Here is a 21,021-nt window from a genome sequence, read left to right as displayed (position 1 = left end):
TTAAGATATGTCCACAGTTATCCGTCATAGTAACTCCACTTGGTAAATTTCATACAATGTTTACATCTGCTGCATAAGCTCAAGGAGTTGTATAAGGTCCTCTAGCCCTTATGGGAAAACACATGTTACCAGTAGATTCTCTTATTTAAAATGCTTGTTTCAACACTATGTACCAGTCACAGGCAAAATGTGAAACATAATAAAATTAAACTCTCTATATACATATATTAAATTTCCAACAGGCTAGAATCTAGGCATGTCAAAAACTTCCATTTCAAAAACAAATACAAATACATGACGTCTATGAAACCCTGACTTCTCTTTAAATGGTTAGCAACATATTTGAGTACCAACTAAGTACGAGGCACTGTGCTAAGCAATTTACATGTATTATCACATTTAATTCTCACAACAACCCTATAAAGTAGTTCTGTTTTTAGTTCCTTTTTTACAGAAGAGAAAACCAAGGCACAGGGAAGATAAATCATTCAAGGACACACAGCTAATAAAGGTTGGAGTGTGTTTTTCTTAATTAATAGACTTCAGTTTTTAGAGAAGTTTAAGGTTTACTGAAAAATTGGAAAGAAAGTACAGAGAATTCCCATATATCCTCTTTTACCCATCCCCACAGCCCTGCACACGCTTTCCCTTATTATTAGCATCTTGCTACTCTGGTACATTTGTTACAGTTGATTATACATTATCATTAAATAAATTCTGTAGTTTACATTAGGGTTCATTCTTTGTGTTGCACAGTTCCATGGGTTTTGACAAATGCATAATGTTATGTATCTGCCATTATAGTATCATACAGAATAGTTTCACTCCCTAAAAATCACCTGTGCTCTATCTGTTCATCTCTCCTGCCCTCCTGCCAACCCTCTGGCAACCACTGATGATTTTACTGTCTCTATAGTTGTGCTTTTTTCCAGAATATCATATAGCTAGAATCATACAATATATAGCCTTTTCAGACTGGTTTCTTTCACTTAGCAATATGCGTTTAAATTTCCTCTGTGTCTTTTCATGGTTTGATAGCTCATTTCTTTTTATCACTGAATAATCCTCCTTTGCTTAGATGTATCAGAGTTTATTTATCCATTCACCTACTGAAAGGCATCTTGGTCAATTCCAAGTTTTGGTAATTATGTTTAAAGCTGCTATAAATAGTCATACACAGGCTTTTGTGTGGACACAAATTTTCAATTCATTTGAGTAAATACTCAGCAGTTCTGTATTAGTTTCCCGAGGCAGCTATAACAAAGTACCACAAACCAGGTGGCTAAGAACAAGAGAAATGTATTGTCTCACAGTTCTAGAGGCTGGAAGCCTGAAATCAAGCTGTCAATAGGGTGGGCTCCTTCTTAGGGCTGTGAGGGAGAATCTGTTCCATACTCCTCTCCTAGCTTCTGGTGATTTGCTGGCAATCTTTGGTGTTCCTTGGATTGTAGATGCCTTACTCGAACCTCTGCCTTCTTCTTCATGTGGTGTTTTCCTCTGTGCCATCATTTCATCTTTACTCTGTGCATGTCTGTCTCTGTGTCCAATTTTCCCCTTTTATAAGGACACTAGTCATAATGGATCAGGGTCCACCTTAATGACCTTATTTTGACTTGATAACCTCTGTAAAGACCCTGTTTCCAAATAAGGTCACATTCCCAAGTACCAGGGGTTAAGATTACAACATATCTTTCTGGTGCAACATAAATCAGCACATAATAAGTGTGATTTCTGGATCATAAGGTAAGACTATGCTTAACTTTTGAAAAAACTGCCAGACTGTCTTTTAAGTGGCTGCACCATTTTGCATTCCCACCAGCAACGAGTGAGTTCCTGTTGCTCCACATGCTCACCAGCACTTGGTGTTGTCAGTGTCTTAGATTTTAGTCATTCTAATAGGTGTGGTATCTTATTGTTGTTTTAACTTGCAATTCCCTAATGAATTATGATGTTGAGCATCTTTTTACATGCTTAGTTGCCATCTATAAATATTCTTTGCTGAGCATCTGTCCACATCATTTGCCCATTTTTAAATTGGGTTGTTCGTTTTCCTATTATTGAGTTTTTAAGTGTTCCTTATATAGTTTGGAGACAAGTCCTTTACTAGATATTCATTTTGCAAAGATTTTCTCCAAATCTGTGGCTTATATTTTCAGTTTCTTAACAGTTTCTTTCACAAAGCAGAAACTTTTAACTTTAATGAAGTCTAACATCATTTTTTTCTTTCTTGGATCATGATTTTTGGTTTGTATAGAAAAAGTCGTCACTAAAACCAAGATCGCCTAGATTTTATCCTATGTTATCTTCTCAAAGATTTATGATTTTGTGTTTTATGTTTAGGTCTATGATCCATTTTCAGCAAAGTTTTGTCAAAAGTGTAAGATTATTATTTTTTTTTGGATGTGGATGTCCAATAGTTCCATCACAATTTGTTGAAAAGACTATTCTTTCTCCATTGAGTTTTCCTCATGAATGGTTATAAGATTTTTTTCATTGTCTTAGTTCCTTTGTCAAAGACAAGTTGACTAATTTTGATGGGTCTGTTTCTGGGCTCTCTGTTCTGTTCCATTGAACTATTTGTTTATTCTTTCACCAGTACCATACAGTCTTCTTTACTGTAACTCTATAGTAAGTCTTGAAGTCAGATAGTGTCAGTCCTTTGAACTTTATTTTTTTTCAACATTGTTTTGGTTATTCTGGGTCTTTATATTTCCACATAAACTTTCAAATCAGTTTGTCAATATCCACAAAATAATTTGCTGTGATTTTCATTGGGATTGCTTTGAATCTATAACTGAAGTTAGGGAAAACTGACATCTTAACAATATTGTACCTTCTTATCCATGAACATGGAATATCTCTCCATTTATTTAGACCTTCTTTGATTTCCTTCCTCAGAGTTCTCTAGTTTTTCTCATATACTTTTGGTATGAATTTTTGTTAGATCTATACCTATTTCATTTTTTGAAACACAATTGGTGTTGTGTTTTTATTTTCCATATAAACAGTGCTGCCTTTTTAATTTCAAATGCAATTGTTCACTGCTGGTATATAGAAAAGCAATTGACTGTTGTATATTAACCTTGGATCTCACAACTTTGTTATAAGTGCTTATTAGTTCCAGGAGTTGTTTTGTTGATTCTTTGAGATTTTCTACATAAACAATGATGTCATCTATGAATGAAGACAATTTTACTTCTTTTTTCCTAATCTGTATACTTTTAATTTCCTTTTCTTGTCTTATTGCATTAGCTAAGATTTCCAGTACAATGTTGAATAAAAGTAGTGAGGGGGACATCCTGGCATTGTTCCTGATCTTAAAGAGGAAGTTTCTAGTTCCTCATCATTAAGCATGATGTTAGCTGTAGGCTTCTTTGTAGATGTTGTCTATCAAGTTGAAGAAGTTCCCCTATGTCCCAGTTAGCTGAGATTTTTTGTCACGAATGGGTGTTAGATTTTTTCAAATACTTTTGCTGCATCTATTGATATGATGATATGATTTTTCTTCTTTAGCCTGTTTACATGATGAATTATATTAATTGATTTTGGAATTTTGAACCAGCCTTGCATACCTAGGATAAATCCCACTTGGTCATGGTGTATAATTCTTTTTATACTTTGTTGGATTTGATTTGCTAATGTTTTGTTGAGGATGTTTGCATGTGAGTTCATAGGAGATACTGGTCTGTAGTTTTCCTCCCTTACAATGTCTTGGTTCAGTTTTGGCACTGGAGTGCATTTTGAAGCCATAATCTGATTCTGTAACCAATGCTCTTAACTATCATACTCTACTATCTGAATGGATTGAGTTTCAACACTTGAGTTTCTACCATGAACCAGGCATTGTTAGATGTTTTCATACATATTGTCACATTTTTCTGAATCATAATGGAAAAGATAATCCTGGTAGAAATAATCAAATTTGTCTCATTTCTAAATTGAGTGTAATAATACTGTCCCCCTCATGAGTTTTTATAAGCAATAAACTATGCAGTCATTGATAAACACTTAATACAGTACTTAAACGTTTCACAAACATGAAATGTGCTCTTGAGACAACAGTCATATCACAATTGAATTTGTGCTCTAAACAAATATCTATACTACTATTAGACATTTCTTCTTAGATGATCCATTGGTTCTTCAAAACCAGTCTCTCCAAAATTAAATCTCTATCTCCATTCCTTAAACCTATTTCCTTCTATTTCTTTTCTTCTTTAACAGTTTCAAAACTGATCTAGACACCAAGCTATAAAATTGGGAATCACCTTTTTTACTTCTCCTTTACACCAAACCAATTGATCAAATCCTGCCCAGGTTTCTTTCCAAATCCTCTACAATCCTACTTACTCCTTCTCTTGTGGTGCTATTTGTTTTAATTTATGTTCTTCATACTGCTTTCCTTAACTATGGAAAGAGTTCCTATGGTATCTCCCTACCTTTATTCTTTCATCCAATCCACTTTATATCCTGCTGCCAGAATCATTTCCTGACTGAAGTGAAGACTATGCTTAAATTTACCTTATGATCTATTTTATTATACCACTCAATAACTTTAGCAAGCTGCACAGATTAACCATATATCTAGCCACACATCTTACCATCCTACCTTCATCCTACTTTCACACCATCTTCTTAAGCCTAACTGTACTACCCTCCTTTCATTGAGTACTCATTCCAAGTATATATTCAATATATTTATTCATTCTGTTTGTTTTATGCATAACATCTTAGCTGTCTCTCACACTTCTAATATAACCCACTCAACCCAAAAAGCCCAAAAGAGATGTCTCTGATCTATTGAAGATTTTATAGACATTACTTTAATATAGGTCTTTGCTCCAGGGTTCTACATCTTTTTCTTGAACAACTGACGTAGCATTTCATACACTCCTTTACAGGTTTATATACCTGCCTTCCTGCTACATGTTAGGCCCTTGAGATCAGAAATTACATAATTGATTTTCGTATCTATAGTGCTTAGCATAGTGCTTAGCACATAGTTGATATTCAACAAATCTTGTTGAACTGAATGCATAAATATTTTAAATAATACTCCTAAATTTTACTTTCCTGTTTTTAAAGCAAGTTAAGATTTAAAACCCCAAAGTTACTATTATAAATAGTGATGGCTGAAGGAGAACTATAAAATCAAATATTTTAAAATGTAATAATAAAAAAATAATAGATCACATTTTCAAGATGCATAATATATACATGAATTTCAATCATCACTGTAAATATCAAAGATATCTTTTTTAAAGGAACATAAATACCCTTTAAGAGATTCCACTTCACCACATTAAACATTTATGGGATGTCTTTTCAGATTAATTACAATGAGATTGTTACAGAGTGTAGAAACCTTTCATCAATATATATTTTCAGTAATTTATTGATATAAAACTGCCATGGATGAAAAGATTGATGCTTCCAGAGTGATCCTATTATAACATTGTAATACATTTTCTCAAGTCCTACCACCCAGGATCATTGAAATAAAGAATACGGCCTTGCTTACCAGGGCACAGTAGAGGACCTCTACAGGCCCAGTCATATTCCTTATTAGAGGCAGAAGGGGGCCATGCCACCGATCTTGTTGAAGTTTCAACATGAGGCATAAGTACCTATCTTAGGACCCAGCAAAACTTCTTAGCCATGAAGTACCTCTGACTTCCTATCCTGCTATTCATCAGAAGAAAGGAATACAGTGCTCTAGAGCACGGATAAACCAACTATGTCCAGCCTGCAGTCTGTTATTGTACAATCCATGACCTAAGAATGGTCTTTATATTTTTAAAAGTTTGTAAAACGAATAAAAGGAATACGAGACATAGGCCATGTATGGCCCACTAAGCCTAGAATATTTACTAAATGGTCCTATGGAAAAAGTTTGCCAACCCTTCCTTTAGAGCAGCACTGTCTAATAGACCTCTCTGTGATGATGGAAATGTTCTGTCTCTGCTGTCCCAATATGGTAGTCATAAAACTCATTTAGCTGTTGAGTATTTGAAATGTGGCTAGTGTAACTGAGGAAATGGATTTTAACTGCATTTAATTTTAATTAATTCAACTTTAAATAGCCATATCTGTCTGTTGGCTACCATGTTGGACAGCACAGTTCTAGAGAACAATTTCCCCTACTCCAAAATTTCTAAACCTTCAAATGCCGTGAACAATGGATGGAATAGCAGCCTCAGTACTTGTTATTCAGGTCATCTAACTCCTCCAAAAACATTTTCCTTTCCTTCCATTTTGTATCCTCTTTTATTCCATTTCATCCGTTTCCTTCCAATGGATCTTCAGCCACCTTGTTATCCCATTCTCTTGTGTTTTAAGTGGAAAAGCAGAACACAAGGACAATCTAGGATCCTACTGCAAGGAACAGATGTGTTTCTGTAAAACTAAGTCAAACTCTAAATCATTGCCCTTAAAGGAGTGTGGTAGATGAAGGTTAGATTTTTTTTTTTTTTTTGGTATTTGGTTGAATGATACAGATTTCTCAAACACATTATGAACTGACCTAAAGATCCAATCGCCATGTATAATGTAATTTCTGTGGAAAATTTAATCTGAGTTTCAAATACCTGACTTAAATCTTGCCACAAACTTTCTGACAAATTAGAAAACAAATTGTGTATAGTTTAACTATAAAAATCACATACAAGTTGTGCAGTACTATGAGTCTTGGAAAGTATTTACTTGGGAAACATGGAAATTTTTCTATGACTTCATATATGATACGAATATTCCACATTTAGAACTAGCTAGTGCTTTAGTACTTACTTGCCCTTGACAATCATCTGTATTCCAAGGCAGTTTTATTCTGTCAGAGTGACACTTTCAAAATCAAACACATTCTCCTCAGCCTAACAGGTAAAAAAGTTTATTGCAAAGACAAGTGGAATACAATACTACCTTTAAAATATTTTCCAAAGCTGCATTCTTTTTAATATTTTATTTCATTAACCACAAGTTTCAGGACAAGATTCTCTGTGTAATGTACATGGCATTATTTCTTAGAACTTAGAATTAGAGTTCCAGTTTGCTGATTCCCAAATCAATTAATTCAGGAAGTGATAATGAGTTTTTCTGCCAAAGCAATTGTTTCTGTTAGAGTTTCTTTTGAACCATAGGTTAGTCTACCTTCAATGCATTTCTTTCTTAGGCAAAATATTAAATGGGCAATAGATAAATGTTGAGAATATCATCCAATCATTTTTTAAGCAGCTGTGTCAAATGCTCTCTTTAGAAAGTTTCTCAAGGGGCAAGGGCTAAGTTTCAAGTAAATGACACAAAGCATCATAAAAATGTGCCAAATGATTTTTATCTGTCAAAATGGCTAATAAAGAAAAAGTACAGCTTCTACTCTAGAAAAAGAGAGAGAGAGAAAGAAAGATCTGTTCCTTTACAATCCTTTGAATGAGAATTTTTCATGCAGCACAATTGTGTGGGAAAATCAAGTGTGTGCTTACACAAATGTTTGGAACCTCCAGGGTGCTTTTCATTAGAAAGACAATGTACCCAGACAATTGACCAAAATTTTATCTTTTTCAAAATATTTTACCATCATTAATACTCAACCAAATTGTCCAAACAATGCTTAACAAAAAAATATATTAAAAACTCAATACAAAATCATCTGACAGATTTTTTAAACTACTAATCACTGGCAAATTATTGGGGAAAACTTTGTATATAGAAACATACCATTGATAATTCCAGGTTTAAAATTTTCTTGAGGAGCCTAAGGGCCTACAAGTTACTCATGGATTTACATGACCTAACAATTACAAGATTTTACTAAACTCTATATTAACTTCGGCAAAGAGAGAGTTATAAGAACTTTTATTTTTGTTTTGCGTATGTTTAGAACAAGGAAATTCAAGGCATAATACTTCATTTAATATTCTCTCACAGATTTAGGTCCACAAAAATGTGAAATTCAAATGAATTATAACTAGTATCAAGGACTAATAATTGAATGAGAAAGCAGTAATAACTTTGGCTGGACAGATGGCAAATCTAAATACTTTGAGACTAAGAAGAGAATTTAAAAAGGCCTTAAAGATCAAATAGTTTGGTTGTTTAACCAGTACATTGATTCCTTCCACTAAATCTTATATACAGTTTCAGTTCCAATATTTCAATTAGCAGAGAGTTCTGTACCTCCCAAGCCAATAAATTCTACCTTTAGAATATTCTAAATGTTAGAAAAGTCTTTTGACAAAGATATAAATCTACTCACAATTTCCTCCATAACATTTCTCACTTTAAATTCTGGTTTGGCTATGTGAGGTGCCAGTAGCAATTCAAAGAATTAACCTGAAGCCTGAAATGCAGTCTCATGTAGTTCCACTATAAGATATAAGAGTCCATCATGACAATAATGGATACAAATATGGTCCATTTTGTGGCAGATTAACACAATAAAGATTATGAAAATACTTTGAATGGGAAAACTCTCTTTTATGTCTATGATTTTAGTCTTGACTTTGATTCTCATTTGCAAAGTTTTCTGAGGACGTTATTTTCTTCCTTCGCAGAATGTTGTCATAAGGATTTGATAACAAGATTTAAATATTTTGAAAAATAGGCACTATAAAACCACTGACATTATTTAGTAAGTATACTGGTAGTAGCAGTGATGGACTCGCTATTTCATGAGGATTTTCAGAAGCATAAAAAATAGATTGATCAAGATGTGAGGGTGGAAATTCCAGAGGAGATCTCATCAAGATGGTGGCATAAGCAGACTCTGAACTCATCTCCTCCCACGAACACAACTAGGTTACAACTATTTTTGGAAAAATTATCCTGGATAGAAAACTGAAAACTGGATAAAAAATAAGCCCCACAACAAGAGATAGACCTGGCAAAGGCTGAAGAGGCAGAAATTCCCGCTGGAGAGGAAAAAAGCCACCTTTGGGAGCAGCAGAGCTTCTCAGCTGGCCAGGCGGGAGCCACCCTAAGGTATGCAGCCCTCCCTGGAGGGGTGAGCTCTGGAGCAGGGCCAATACTGCTATAAGCATCCTTAAGACTCAGCCCAACTGAGACAGGGGTCTTACTGTTCCTGTCTTTGCTGGCTATTAACTGTAGCAAGGCTACCCCAGAAAAGCTATTGGCCAAAAGCCAAAAAGACCCGGGTCCTAAAAGGCCCATGCATGAACTCACTCATTGCAACAACCTAAAATCACCAGAGAGAAGGCTGATAGTCCTTTGGTGAAATGAGACTCACCTGGTGGGCTCTGGGGGCATCTTGGTGAGAGGAGGGACTTCTCTGGAGACTGAGACATTGGGAGGGGCCATTGTTCTGACCTTGTGCAGGCTGCTGACACAGACCCTGGTGGGTGCCATTGAGCTTCTTCCCTTGGCCTGTTAGCCCAGGGGTCTGCCACACACACTAGAGCACAGATTTAATCCAGTTCAGCCAGGGCAGGCAGCCCACCCTAGGGACCAGCCCCACCCAATAGCAAGCCCACAGACTACATTTTGGCCTGTATTGACAGGGTGCCTTGATCCTCTACAGGCAGGTGACGGCGTCCACCTCTGTGGGGCAGGGCCTATGTGAGGACCAGGTGAACTGTGGGGGGCATTGTTGGAGAGGTGGGGACCTCTGCAGTGAGGCATCAGGGTATGCTCCAGGGGGTTGGGAAGTGTGCACAGACCAGAACTGTGTTGATGGCGTGTGTGGTCCTGTGGGAGCTGAGGCTTATCAGGGCAGAAGACCTGTGCTTCACAAATAGCCATAAAAGGGATCAGCCCCACCATCCAAAGCCTAAAACAATTGGGTGCTCCCATGCTTAGGGCCAGCCCCACTCAGCTGCACTCCTATGAGAACTGACAACAGCCTTGTAGGCCTGAGGCCTATCGCAACTGTAAGCCCCCTAGCCTAGCAACCAGCTACACTGGGTACCAACCCAATTAAGAGGAAAACTGCAATAGGAGTGTGCTGATAGACTTTGTAGCCAACAGTGTGAGGCTCCCCAAACCAGATTTACAAACAGCTGGCCAGGGAAGGAAAGACTAGACTCCCTGGGTGCCTGCAGTAAGAGCAGCCCTGCCACAGCAGAAAGACACAAGTAGCCCACAAAGGGGTCACTGCTGGATCATTTGGACTGGTGACAAGAGGAAAGCACACTGCTGGGCCTCATAAGGCATCTCATACATAAGGCCACTTCTCCAAGATCAGGAGACATAACCAACTCACCTAATACATAGAAATAAGCACAGAAAAAGAGGCATAATGAGGAGACAAAGGAATACATCCAAAGCAAGGGGACAGGACAAAACCCCAGAAAAAGGACTAAATGAAATAGAAATAAGCAATCTACTTGACAAAGAGTTCAAACAAAATCTCATAAGGATGCTCACAGATATTGGGAGAAGACTGGATGAACCCAGTGAGCTCATCAGCAAAGAACTGGAAAATATAAAAAAAGAACCAATCAGAAATGAAGAATAGAGTACTGGAAATGAAAAACTCACTAGAGGGACTCAATAGCAGAGTAGAGGATGCAGAAGAACGGATCAGCGAGCTAGATGAAAGACTAGAGGAAATCACCAAGCTGAACAGGAAAAAGAAAAAGAATTAGACAGAATGAGATCAGTCTAAGGGAACTTTGGGACAATATCAAGCACACCAACATTCAGATTATAGGTGGCCCAGAAGGAGAGGAGAGAGACAAACGGGTAGAAAATTTATTTGAAGAAATAATAGATAAAAATTTTCCTAACCTGAGGAAGGAAACAGACATCCAAGTACAGGAAACAGAGAGAGCTCCAAACAAGATAAGCCCAAAGAGGCCCACACCAAGACACATTATAATTAAAATGTCCAAAATTAAAGATAAAGAGAGAATCCTAAAAGCAGCAAGAGAAAGGCCACAAGTGACATTCAAAGGAAAGCCCATAAAGTCATCAGTGGATTTCTCAGCTGAGTCCCTTCAGGCAAGAAGAGAATGGCACAATGTATTTAAAGTGCTAAAAGGAAGAAACCTACAGCCAAGAATACTCTATACATCAAGGTTGTCATTCAGAACGGAAGGAGAGATAAAGAGCTTCCCAGGCAAGCAAAAATTAAAGGAGTTTATCACCAAGAAACCAGTTCTATGAGAAATGCTGAAGGGACTTATTTAAGTGGGAAAGCAATGACCACAAATAGAGATAAAGAAATTATCAAAAAAAAAAAAGGCAATAAGATAACGTGTAAAGGTAAAAATATAGTAAAGGCAGCAGATCAAATACCGGTGAAGATAATATGAAGGTTAAAAGACAAATGTACTAAAATCACCTATTTCAATGATAAGAGGGTAATGGAGAGACACACACTAAACAAGAGACTATGATTTCAAAAACATAAAATATGGGAAGAGGGAAGTGAAAAAGTAGAACGAGGTCAAGCTAAAGCATCTATAAACTCGATATAGACTGTTATATACATAGAATATTATATAGGAACCTCATGTAATCACAAATCAAAAACCTATAATAAGTAAGCAAATAAGTAAGATGAAAGAAATCAAACATATTACTAAAGAAAGCCATCAAACTACAAGGGAAGAGAGTAAGAGAAAAAGAAAGGAACAGAGAAGAACTACTAAAACACCCAGAAAAAAAAGTAACAAAATGGCAATAAATGCATATTTATCAATAGCTACTTTAAATGTCAATGGACTAAATGCTCCAATCAAATGCCATACGGTGGGCAATTGGATAAAAAAAACAAGACCCATGTATATGCTGCATATACGAGACACACTTCAGACCTAAAGACACTCACAAACTGAAAGTGAAAGAATGGAAAAAGATACTCCATGCAAAAAACAAAGAAAAGAAAGCAGGGGTAGCAATACTTATATCAGACAAAACAGACTTTAAAACAAAAACTGTAACAAGAGACAAAGACAGGCACCACATAATGATAAAGGGAACAATCCAACTAGAAAATATAACACTTGTAAATATCTATGCACCCAACACAGGAGCACCTAAATATATAAGCAATTATTAACAGACATAAAAGGAGAAATAGACAGTAACACAATAATAATAGAGGACTTTAACAGTCCACTTACAGCAATGGATAGACCATCCAAACAGAAGATCAATAAGGAAACACTCGCCTTAAAGGACACATTAGACCAGATGGACTTAGTAGATATATACAGAACATTCCATCCAAAAACCACAGAATACACATTCTTTGCAAATGCCCATGGAACATTCTCCAGGATTGATCACATATTAGGCCACAAAACAAGTCTCGATAAATTTAAGAAGATCAAAATAATACCAAGCATCTTTTCTGACCACAATGGTATGAAACTAGAAATCAACTACCAGAAGAAAACCAGAAAGCCACAAAAATGTGGAGATTTAACAAAACGCTACTGAACAATGATTGGGTCAATGAAGAAATCAAAGGTGAAATCAAAAAATTCCTGGAGACAAATGAAAATGAAAACACAACATGCCAAAATCTATAGGATACAGAAAAAGCGGTTCTAAGAGGGAAGTTTATAGCAATTCAGGCCTACTTCAACAAACAAGAAAAATCCCAAACACACAATCTAAAAGTAGATCTAAAGGTACTGGAAAAAGAAGAACAAACAAAGCCCAAAATCAGCAGAAGGAAGGAAATAATAAAAATCAGAGCAGAAATAAATGAAATAGAGACTAAAAAACAATAAAACAAATTAATGAAGCCAAGAGCTGATTCTTTGAAAAAATAAACAAAATTGACAAATCCTTAGCTAGACTCACCAAGAAAAAAAGAGAGAAGGCTCAAAGAAATAAAATATGAAATGAAAGAGAAGAGATTACAATGGACACGTCAGAAATACAAAAGATAATAAGAGAATACTACGAAAAGCTATACGGCAACAAATTGGATAATCTAGAAGAAATGGATGAATTCTTAGAAACATACAACCTCCCAAAACTGGACCAAGAAGAAGTAGACAATTTGAATAGACCGATCACCAGTAAGGAGATTGAAACAGCAATCAAAAACCTCCCAAAAAATAAAAGTCCAGGACCAGATGGCTTTCCTGGTGAATTCTACCAAACATTCAAAGAAGACTTAATAACTATCCTTCTGAAACTCTTCCAAAAAATTGAAGAGGAGGGGAGTCTTCCTACCTCCTTCTACGAAGCAATCATTATCCTGATACCAAAACCAGACAAGGACAACACAAAAAAAGAAAATTACAGGCCCATATCACTGATGAACATCGATGTAAAAATCCTCAACAAAATACTAGCAAATCGAATACAACAATACATTGAAAAGATCATACATCATGATCAAGTGGGTTTCATTCCAGGGATGCAGGGATGGTTCAATATCCACAAATCTATCAACATGATACACCACAATAACAAAATAAAGAATAAAAATCACATGATCATGTCAATAGATGCAGACAAAGCATTTGACAAGATACAGCATCCACTTATGATAAAAACTCTAAATAAAATGGGTATAGAAGGAGGGGCTGGCCCCGTGGCCGAGTGGTTAAGTTCACGCGCTCCACTGCAGGCAGCCCAGTGTTTCGTTGGTTCGAATCCTGGGCGCGGACATGGCACTGCTCATCAGACCACGCTGAGGCAGCGTCCCACATGCCACAACTAGAAGGACCCACAACGAAGAGTGTGCAACTATGTACTGGGGGGCTTTGGGGAGAAAAAGGAAAAAAATAAAATCTTTAAAAAAAAAATGGGTATAGAAGGAAAATATCTCAACATAATAAAGGCCATATATGACAAACCCACAGCAAATATCATTCTGAATGGAGAAAAACTGAAAGCTATCCCTCTAAGAACAGGAACCAGACAGGGATGCCCACTGTCACCACTCTTATTTAACATAGTATTGGAAGTCCTAGCCAGAGCAATAAGGCAAGAAAAAGAAATAAAAGGGATCCACATTGGAAAAGAAGAAGTGAAACTGTCACTCTTTGCAGACAACATGATTTTATATCTAGAAAACCCTAAAGAATTCACTAAAAAACTTTTAGAAATAATAAATGAATGCAGTCAAGTTGCTGGAAGCAAAATCAACATACAAAAATTGGTTGTGTTTCTATACACTAACAGTGAAGTAGCAGAAAAAGAAATTAAGAATATAATCCCATTTATAATCACAAAAAAAGAATAAAATACCTAGGAATAAACTTAAGCAAAGAGGTGAAAGATCTGTACACCAAAAACTATAAAACATTGTTGGAAGAAATCGAAGAAGACACAAAGAAATGGAAAGATATTCCATGCTCTTGGATTGGAACAATTAACATTGTTAAAATGTCCATACTTCCTAAAGTAATCTATAGAGTCAAAGCAATCCCTATCAAAGTTCCAGCAACATTTTTCACAGAAATACAACAAATAATCCTAAATTTATATGGAACAACAAAAGACTCCAAATAGCCAAAGGATTCCTCAGAAAAAATAACAAAGCTGGAGGTATCACACTCCTTGACTTCAAAATATACTACAAAGCGATAGCAACCAAAACAGCATGGTACTGGCATAAAAACAGACACACAGATCAATGGAACTGAATCGAGAGCCCAGCAATAAATCCAGACATTTATGAACAGCTAATATTCAACATGGGAGCCAAGAGCATACAAAGGAGAAAGGTGAGTCTCTTCAATAAATGGTGTTGGGAAAACTGGACAGCTACATGCAAAAGAATGAAAGTAAACCATTGCCTTACACCATGCACAAAAATAAACTCAAAATGGATTAAAGACTTGAATGTAAGACCGGAAACCATGAAAATTCTAGAGGAAAACATAGGCAGTACACTCTTTGGCATCGGTCTTAGCAGCATATTTTCAAGTACCATGTCTGACTGGGCAAGGGAAACAAAAGAAAAAATGAACAAATGGGACTACATCAAACTAAAAAGCTTCTGCACAGCAAAGTAAACCATCAACAAAACTAAAAGACATTCTAATAATTGGGAGAAAATATTTGCAAACCATATATCAGATAAGGGGTTAACATCCAAAATATACAAAGAACTCATCCAGCTCAATATCAAAAAACAAACAACCCAATTAAAAAATGGGCAAAAGATCTGAACAGAGATTTCTGCAAAGAAGATATATGGATTCCCAGCAGGCATATGAAAAGATGCTCAACATCATTAGCTATCAGGGAAATGCAAATCAAAACTACAATGAGGTATCACCTCTCTCTGGTCAGAATGGCTATAATTAACAAGACAGGAAACAAATTTTGGAGAGGATGTGGAGAGAAGGGAACCCTCATATACTGCTGGTGGGAGTGCAAACTGGTGTAGCCACTATAGAAAGCAGTATGGAGTATCCTCAGAAAATTAAGAATAGATCTACCATATGATCCAGCTCTGCCCCTGCTGGGCATTTATCCAAAGAACTTGAAAACGCAAAGGCATAAAGATACACACACCCCTATGTTCATCGGAGTATTATTCACAATAGCCAAGACTTGGAAGCAACCTAGGTGCCCATCAAGGGACGAATGGATAAAGAAGATGTGGTATATATGCACAATGGATTACTACTCAGACACATGAAATGATGAAATCCGGCCATTTAATGATAACATGGATCGTCCTTGAGGGTATTATGATAAGTTTAATAAGTCAGAGGGAGAAAGTCAAATACCATATGATCTAACTCATAAGTAGAAGATAAAAACGAAAAACAAACACATAGCAACGGAGATTGGATCGGTGCTTACCACGGTGGGGGGGGGGGGGCGGCAAAAGGGGTGATTAGGCTCACATGTGAGGGGATGGACTATAATTAGTTTTTGGGTGGTGAACATAATGTAATCTACACAGAATTCGAAATATATTACGATGTAATCTGAAAGCTATATATTGTTATAATCCAATGTTACTGCAATTTGAAAAAATAATTAATACATTTAAAAAAAAGAAATTGCAGTGGAATTTGATGGCATATCAGATAAAATCATTTTAATTCTCCTAAAAGAAAATGTGTTAAATACTGACATATGACAGTAACATTAATAATGGACACCGTGAAATTCATATTTTTGTAGCATTTATTTTTCAAAGAATATCTATACCTAAGATCCTTTTTCAAATAAATTGTGGGCTTATGCTTAAAAAAAAAAAAAAAGATGTGAGGGTGGGAGAATTAAAAACCAGGGCCAGCGTATCTTAAACCTTACGGTACATAGAATCATTTATAACCTTCTTTAAATACAGATTCTTTGCACCCACCCTCACAGATTCTCACTCATTAATTTGATTCTGCATTTTACTCCCAGATGAAACATAATGGGCCACACTTTGAGAATCACTGGTTTGGCCTCAAAATAAAAGAGATTAACTCTAACATAAAATATGAAAATGTTAATGATGAAATAACATTTTGTAAACTTTAGAAATAGAGGAATAATTTGAGAAACATAAAACTAAAGTTTTGTTGATACGAATAAATTTATGTGAATGGATTTACAAGAATGCATACAAATATAAGGCTGTCTACCCATTTATAGGTAGCAAAAATATATAAAGAGATAAAATGTCCTTTTAATTATCTTAATATTTGATGGGAATTTGAAAATGCAAGTACACAAGCAATTAGGAGGAGCATCCAAAAGAGAGGAATGACATCATCATTCAGCCTAATGCTGGCTCACTTACTTGGACAATCTCTCTTTAATAATAGGACAGATTTGCTCAAAGACCCTCAAATACAAAAACAGTCTATGTGCCTCAAAAATCTCACTTTGGCTGAGTTACAATAATGACAGGTTCTAGAGACACCTTTCAATCTCATACATTTCTTTGAGAGCAGTAGGGATCAATGAGGAGTATGACTTTCACACATGGGCACAAAACAAACTTTCACCTTCTGAATAGGTTTCATAGCGATTTCTAAAGTGCATTTAATGAGTACATCATCCTAACCATAATTGACTCTGGGAAGAATAAACTCTGGGATACACTGGATACTAAATTCTGAAACACATCCCAACCGTTAGCCATTATTTTGAGGTTCTCATCACTCTTATCAGCTCTCACAACTGAGTCCCAGTAATACTTGGGATCGAGATTGCCTTAAAGTTCTCAGCTTGACTAAACTTTAGACAGGCTTATTATTGACTCTAGGCCCTTGATCTTCCTTTTCTAGGAGGATTTACTTTAAAAATTTGTAATTGCAAATTCTTTCTATGCCCCTTTGAGAAGTAAATTTTTTAAAAAGCTTCTCAATTTTACAACCCATGACTTCTTTCTCTAGGATTTAGGAGCCATCCTTCTGATATGTAAACATCAAGGAAGATAGTACTTGGACCTCCCAGCCTCTATGGGAGGAAAAGAGCCTAACTTCAGTGGATGCCTTACTCTAAGCTGTAAAACTACCTCCTAGCATGTAGATACAAGAAAATTTACTTTTCTTTTGAATAAAGCCAATTAGCAAACACAGATGGCCTGTGTTTACCATCTCACCCCAGTGCTGAAAAACGTTCCCATCCTTTGTTTCAGTAGAATTGAGTTCAGACTTTAGTTGGTCTTCTCCTCTATCTCAATAAATAAAATCTTTTTTTTTTTTTTGAGGAAGACTAGTCCTGAGGTAACATCTGCTGCCAATCCTTTCTCTTTTTGCTGGGGAAGACTGGCCCTAACATCCATGCCCATCTTCCTCCACTTTATATGTGGGATGCCTACTACAGCATGGCTTGCCAAGTGGTGCATAGGTCTGCACCTAGGATCCGAACCGGCGAACACCAGACCACCAAAGCAGAACATGCGAACTTAACAGCTGCGCCACCGGGCTGGCCCCTCAATAAATAAAATCTTGAACAAAATTTTCCTTACCTGATTAACTTTGTCCAGTGCAATTTTGGCTTTGACACTTGTGAACCTGTTTAGGACAGAAAAAAGACTTCTAATTTGCAATCATGAAAAGACTAACTAGAAGGAACAGCATTTCATAAAGATATACTATAAACAGAAACTATCCTTTGTGAAAAGGCTGCTGTCAGTCATATAAAGTAGTGTAAAGCTTGGAATTATTAATTTAAACAAGGCCTAAATATAATTGGTCTTGGGCAAGGAAAATTTTTGTGCAAAATTGTAACAATGTCCAATAGAACCAGTACTGTCTTTTCCAGATTGCCAAAACTCGCTCAACACATGACTGATAGCAGGAGCTTTGGTAAACATGAAAGAATGCTAAAGAAAATGTTGCCATCTGGCAAAAGAGAGAGAGGTGGTGGGCTGCAGGCATTTTCTATTTTTTAATGAGATTTTACATATTCTATTAGACTAAAATGAGCATATCCAAATAGAAAAAAAATTCTACATTTTCATTTTAAGAAATTTAAATAAAGGAATTCATTAGGTTACTGTATTCTACTCTTACCACTCTTCCATTACTATTTTTGACAAATTACATTTTCATGTACTATGTTAACGAAGACATGATCTGGCATATGTCCTGGTCTGTGCAAGCACAGAGTGTAGCTGTAACTATTCATACATCATATTGCCTTTCCATTACTGTAATTGTATATGGTCTTTCGATGAATGTGCTCATGTATTACATGTCTGATGAGTCTTAACTAAGCCTAAATATAAATGTGAAGTCATTTTAAAATTATGTTGTAAAACATAATTACTTCTTTTTCTAATGTAGTGCCATACTGTATAATCTCATTACTAAGTCATGGCAGTTTGTCCACATGAAAATCATTTCATTTTTCCTTTTTTTGTCATGTCTAACCGGCAAGGAGAGGAACATTTTGCAGTTAAAGACTGTGTGTAATTAATATCCATAATTATAAGATGTGACAGTTAAAATCAATAACCCTTTTATTTGCAGTACATATCTCTTAAACCTTAATTGCTGATTTGGTAGTTAATTGAGAAAATCCTTGTTAATGATCTGATGTAGCTCTGAGGAATGTTGAATGAGTAAGAGATTTTTTTTCCAGTAAAAATAATTTTCCCAACTGCATATGGCTGATCCAGAAGAAAGATTAGTGGAGTGGGCAACGGAATCCAGTGGTTCAATTTCGCTCAGCCACATAGTCACATATGACACAGACACAGAAATGTCTATGTTAGAAATTATTTATCTCAAGGAGAATTCTGATCAATGACACTCCTATCATATAGGAAAAATTCAGAAAGAATAATATTCCATAGAACTTATTTTTAGGAACATATGGAACATATTTTGTTGTAGAACACCTTAGTTCATCTTTTCTAAAGTCATCTGTCTTTTGCTTGACGACTTCTTGCTTCTGTATCACTCAGAGCTTACTCAGCTACTGAGCTAATTGATCCTGGAGAGGATATTGTTAATGGTTCTGGTGGCATAAATTCTCCAGAATTAGAAATCTGATCTCATCTGTGTTAGCCTCCTTTTCTAATTTAAAAATCATTGCCCTTCACAGCCATTACAGAAGGATTTCTCACTTTAGATATGTTATTTAGAAAAGAAATTCGGTCAATTTCAGGAGAAAACCTTTCTTGGTAGAGGAAGAAGGAAGGAAAATGACATTCATTGAAACCTAAAAGGTGCCACATATAGTCCTAGGTATTTCAAATAATACAATATTATAAAAATTCTGACCACCACCATGAGAATTGCTTATCGCTATTATTTCCACAAAATAGATTTAAAAAGGGGGAGAAACTAAGGCTCACAGATGTTGGGTAACTTGCTTAGAAACCAATTGATAGTTAATGATGAAACCAGGATTTGAAACATGACTTCAAATCCATGTTTTTTCCCCCAGCAACAGGATGCATCTATAAGATAATCTATAGTTGGAATAGAAACATCAGGGTTGAAAAATGTGTTTTAAATTAAGTATGCTTGGATGCAAACTGTAGCGTGCTCAGGTCAAAACCTCTGATATGTGTCAAATGATGTATACCCATGTTTCCCAAAAGGTGCAACTGTGCCCTGGGCTCTGACTACAAATTCACTAGGCACTTTGGAATATTTTAAATTTTTAAAAGTAATGCAGTGATACTCAACATCTCTCGGATTACTGAAAACTACTAGTTTGAGGTCATTCGGTTTCAGGAGTAGATTATGCTAAATTCCTTTCAATGGAATTAGCGATTACTGTGATGAAAAGCAAGTACCAGGCAAAAAACAATGTGGACCAGGTAAAATGAGGCTCCTCATGGGGATCTAGCCTGGTTCAAGTATCTGAGAAATTGTGCAGTACTCAGTAGATGCATACATTCCATTAGTAAGTGTGCTTATCTAAAATTTAAATATTTTTGGTAATTTATGTGTATTATTTTTTCTTCAAACCCCTAACACATTGTTAGGACATAAGTATTTATTGAGTTATTTGGACTTCACTTTTTTTTTTTTTAAGATTTTATTTTTTTCCTTTTTCTCCCCAAAGCCCTGCGGTACATAGTTGCACATTCTTCGTTGTGGGTCCTTCCAGTTGTGGCATGTGGGACGCCGCCTCAGCGTGGTCCGATGAGCAGCGCCATGTCCGCGCCCAGGACTCGAACCAACGAAACCCTGGGCCGCCTGCAGCGGAGCGCGCGAACCCAACCACTCGGCCACGGGGCCAGCCCCTGGACTTCACTTTTTAATAAATGGAACTGAAGTGTTTCTTTTGGTCTTAGGACATGGTGACAACATGACTGAGACACTAAGGACCCATGAAACAAGAAAGCTTGGGGATCTCAGGAAACATTTACCATCTTCTTCCTCTGCAATAAAGAGGTCTTGGATTTGTCAATAGAAGTTAATGATGTGACTAAATCAGAAATAAATGAATATTTCTCCAATGATGCTTCAATCTGTTCTACTTTAGAGCTAAAGTCAAAGTAATCTGAGAGAAGTCTGCATTTCAAAAGAATATTTATTCCAAAACATTCCTCAAGATGAGCATATGGCTAAGCCTTTTGAGGCTGTGTGATTGACAAATTTACCCTCTGAGCTGAGCACTGCCATTGGTGCCATAAAGTGTAAAGGAGTGAGGACCTGACTCCCAAGTCTGGTTCTATCA

At 36.2% G+C, this 21,021-nt stretch overlaps 1 long non-coding RNA gene across 1 annotated transcript in view; it reads left to right on the top strand.

Annotated features, from left to right (window-relative positions):
- Positions 1-20,764, top strand: part of LOC139045115 (uncharacterized) — a 121,913-nt gene extending 101,149 nt beyond the window's left edge. Inside the window, exon 4 of the long non-coding RNA XR_011502847.1 lies at positions 20,404-20,764. This is a non-coding gene — a long non-coding RNA (uncharacterized lncRNA). The remainder of the gene's footprint in view (positions 1-20,403) is intronic.
- Positions 20,765-21,021: the final 257 nt, after the last annotated feature.

Source organism: Equus asinus, chromosome 1 (genome assembly GCF_041296235.1).
Source record: "Equus asinus isolate D_3611 breed Donkey chromosome 1, EquAss-T2T_v2, whole genome shotgun sequence".
NCBI classification, from domain to species: Eukaryota; Metazoa; Chordata; class Mammalia; order Perissodactyla; family Equidae; genus Equus; species Equus asinus.
Note: the sequence above shows the minus strand (reverse complement) of the source record. Positions and strands in the feature narration are given on the sequence as shown.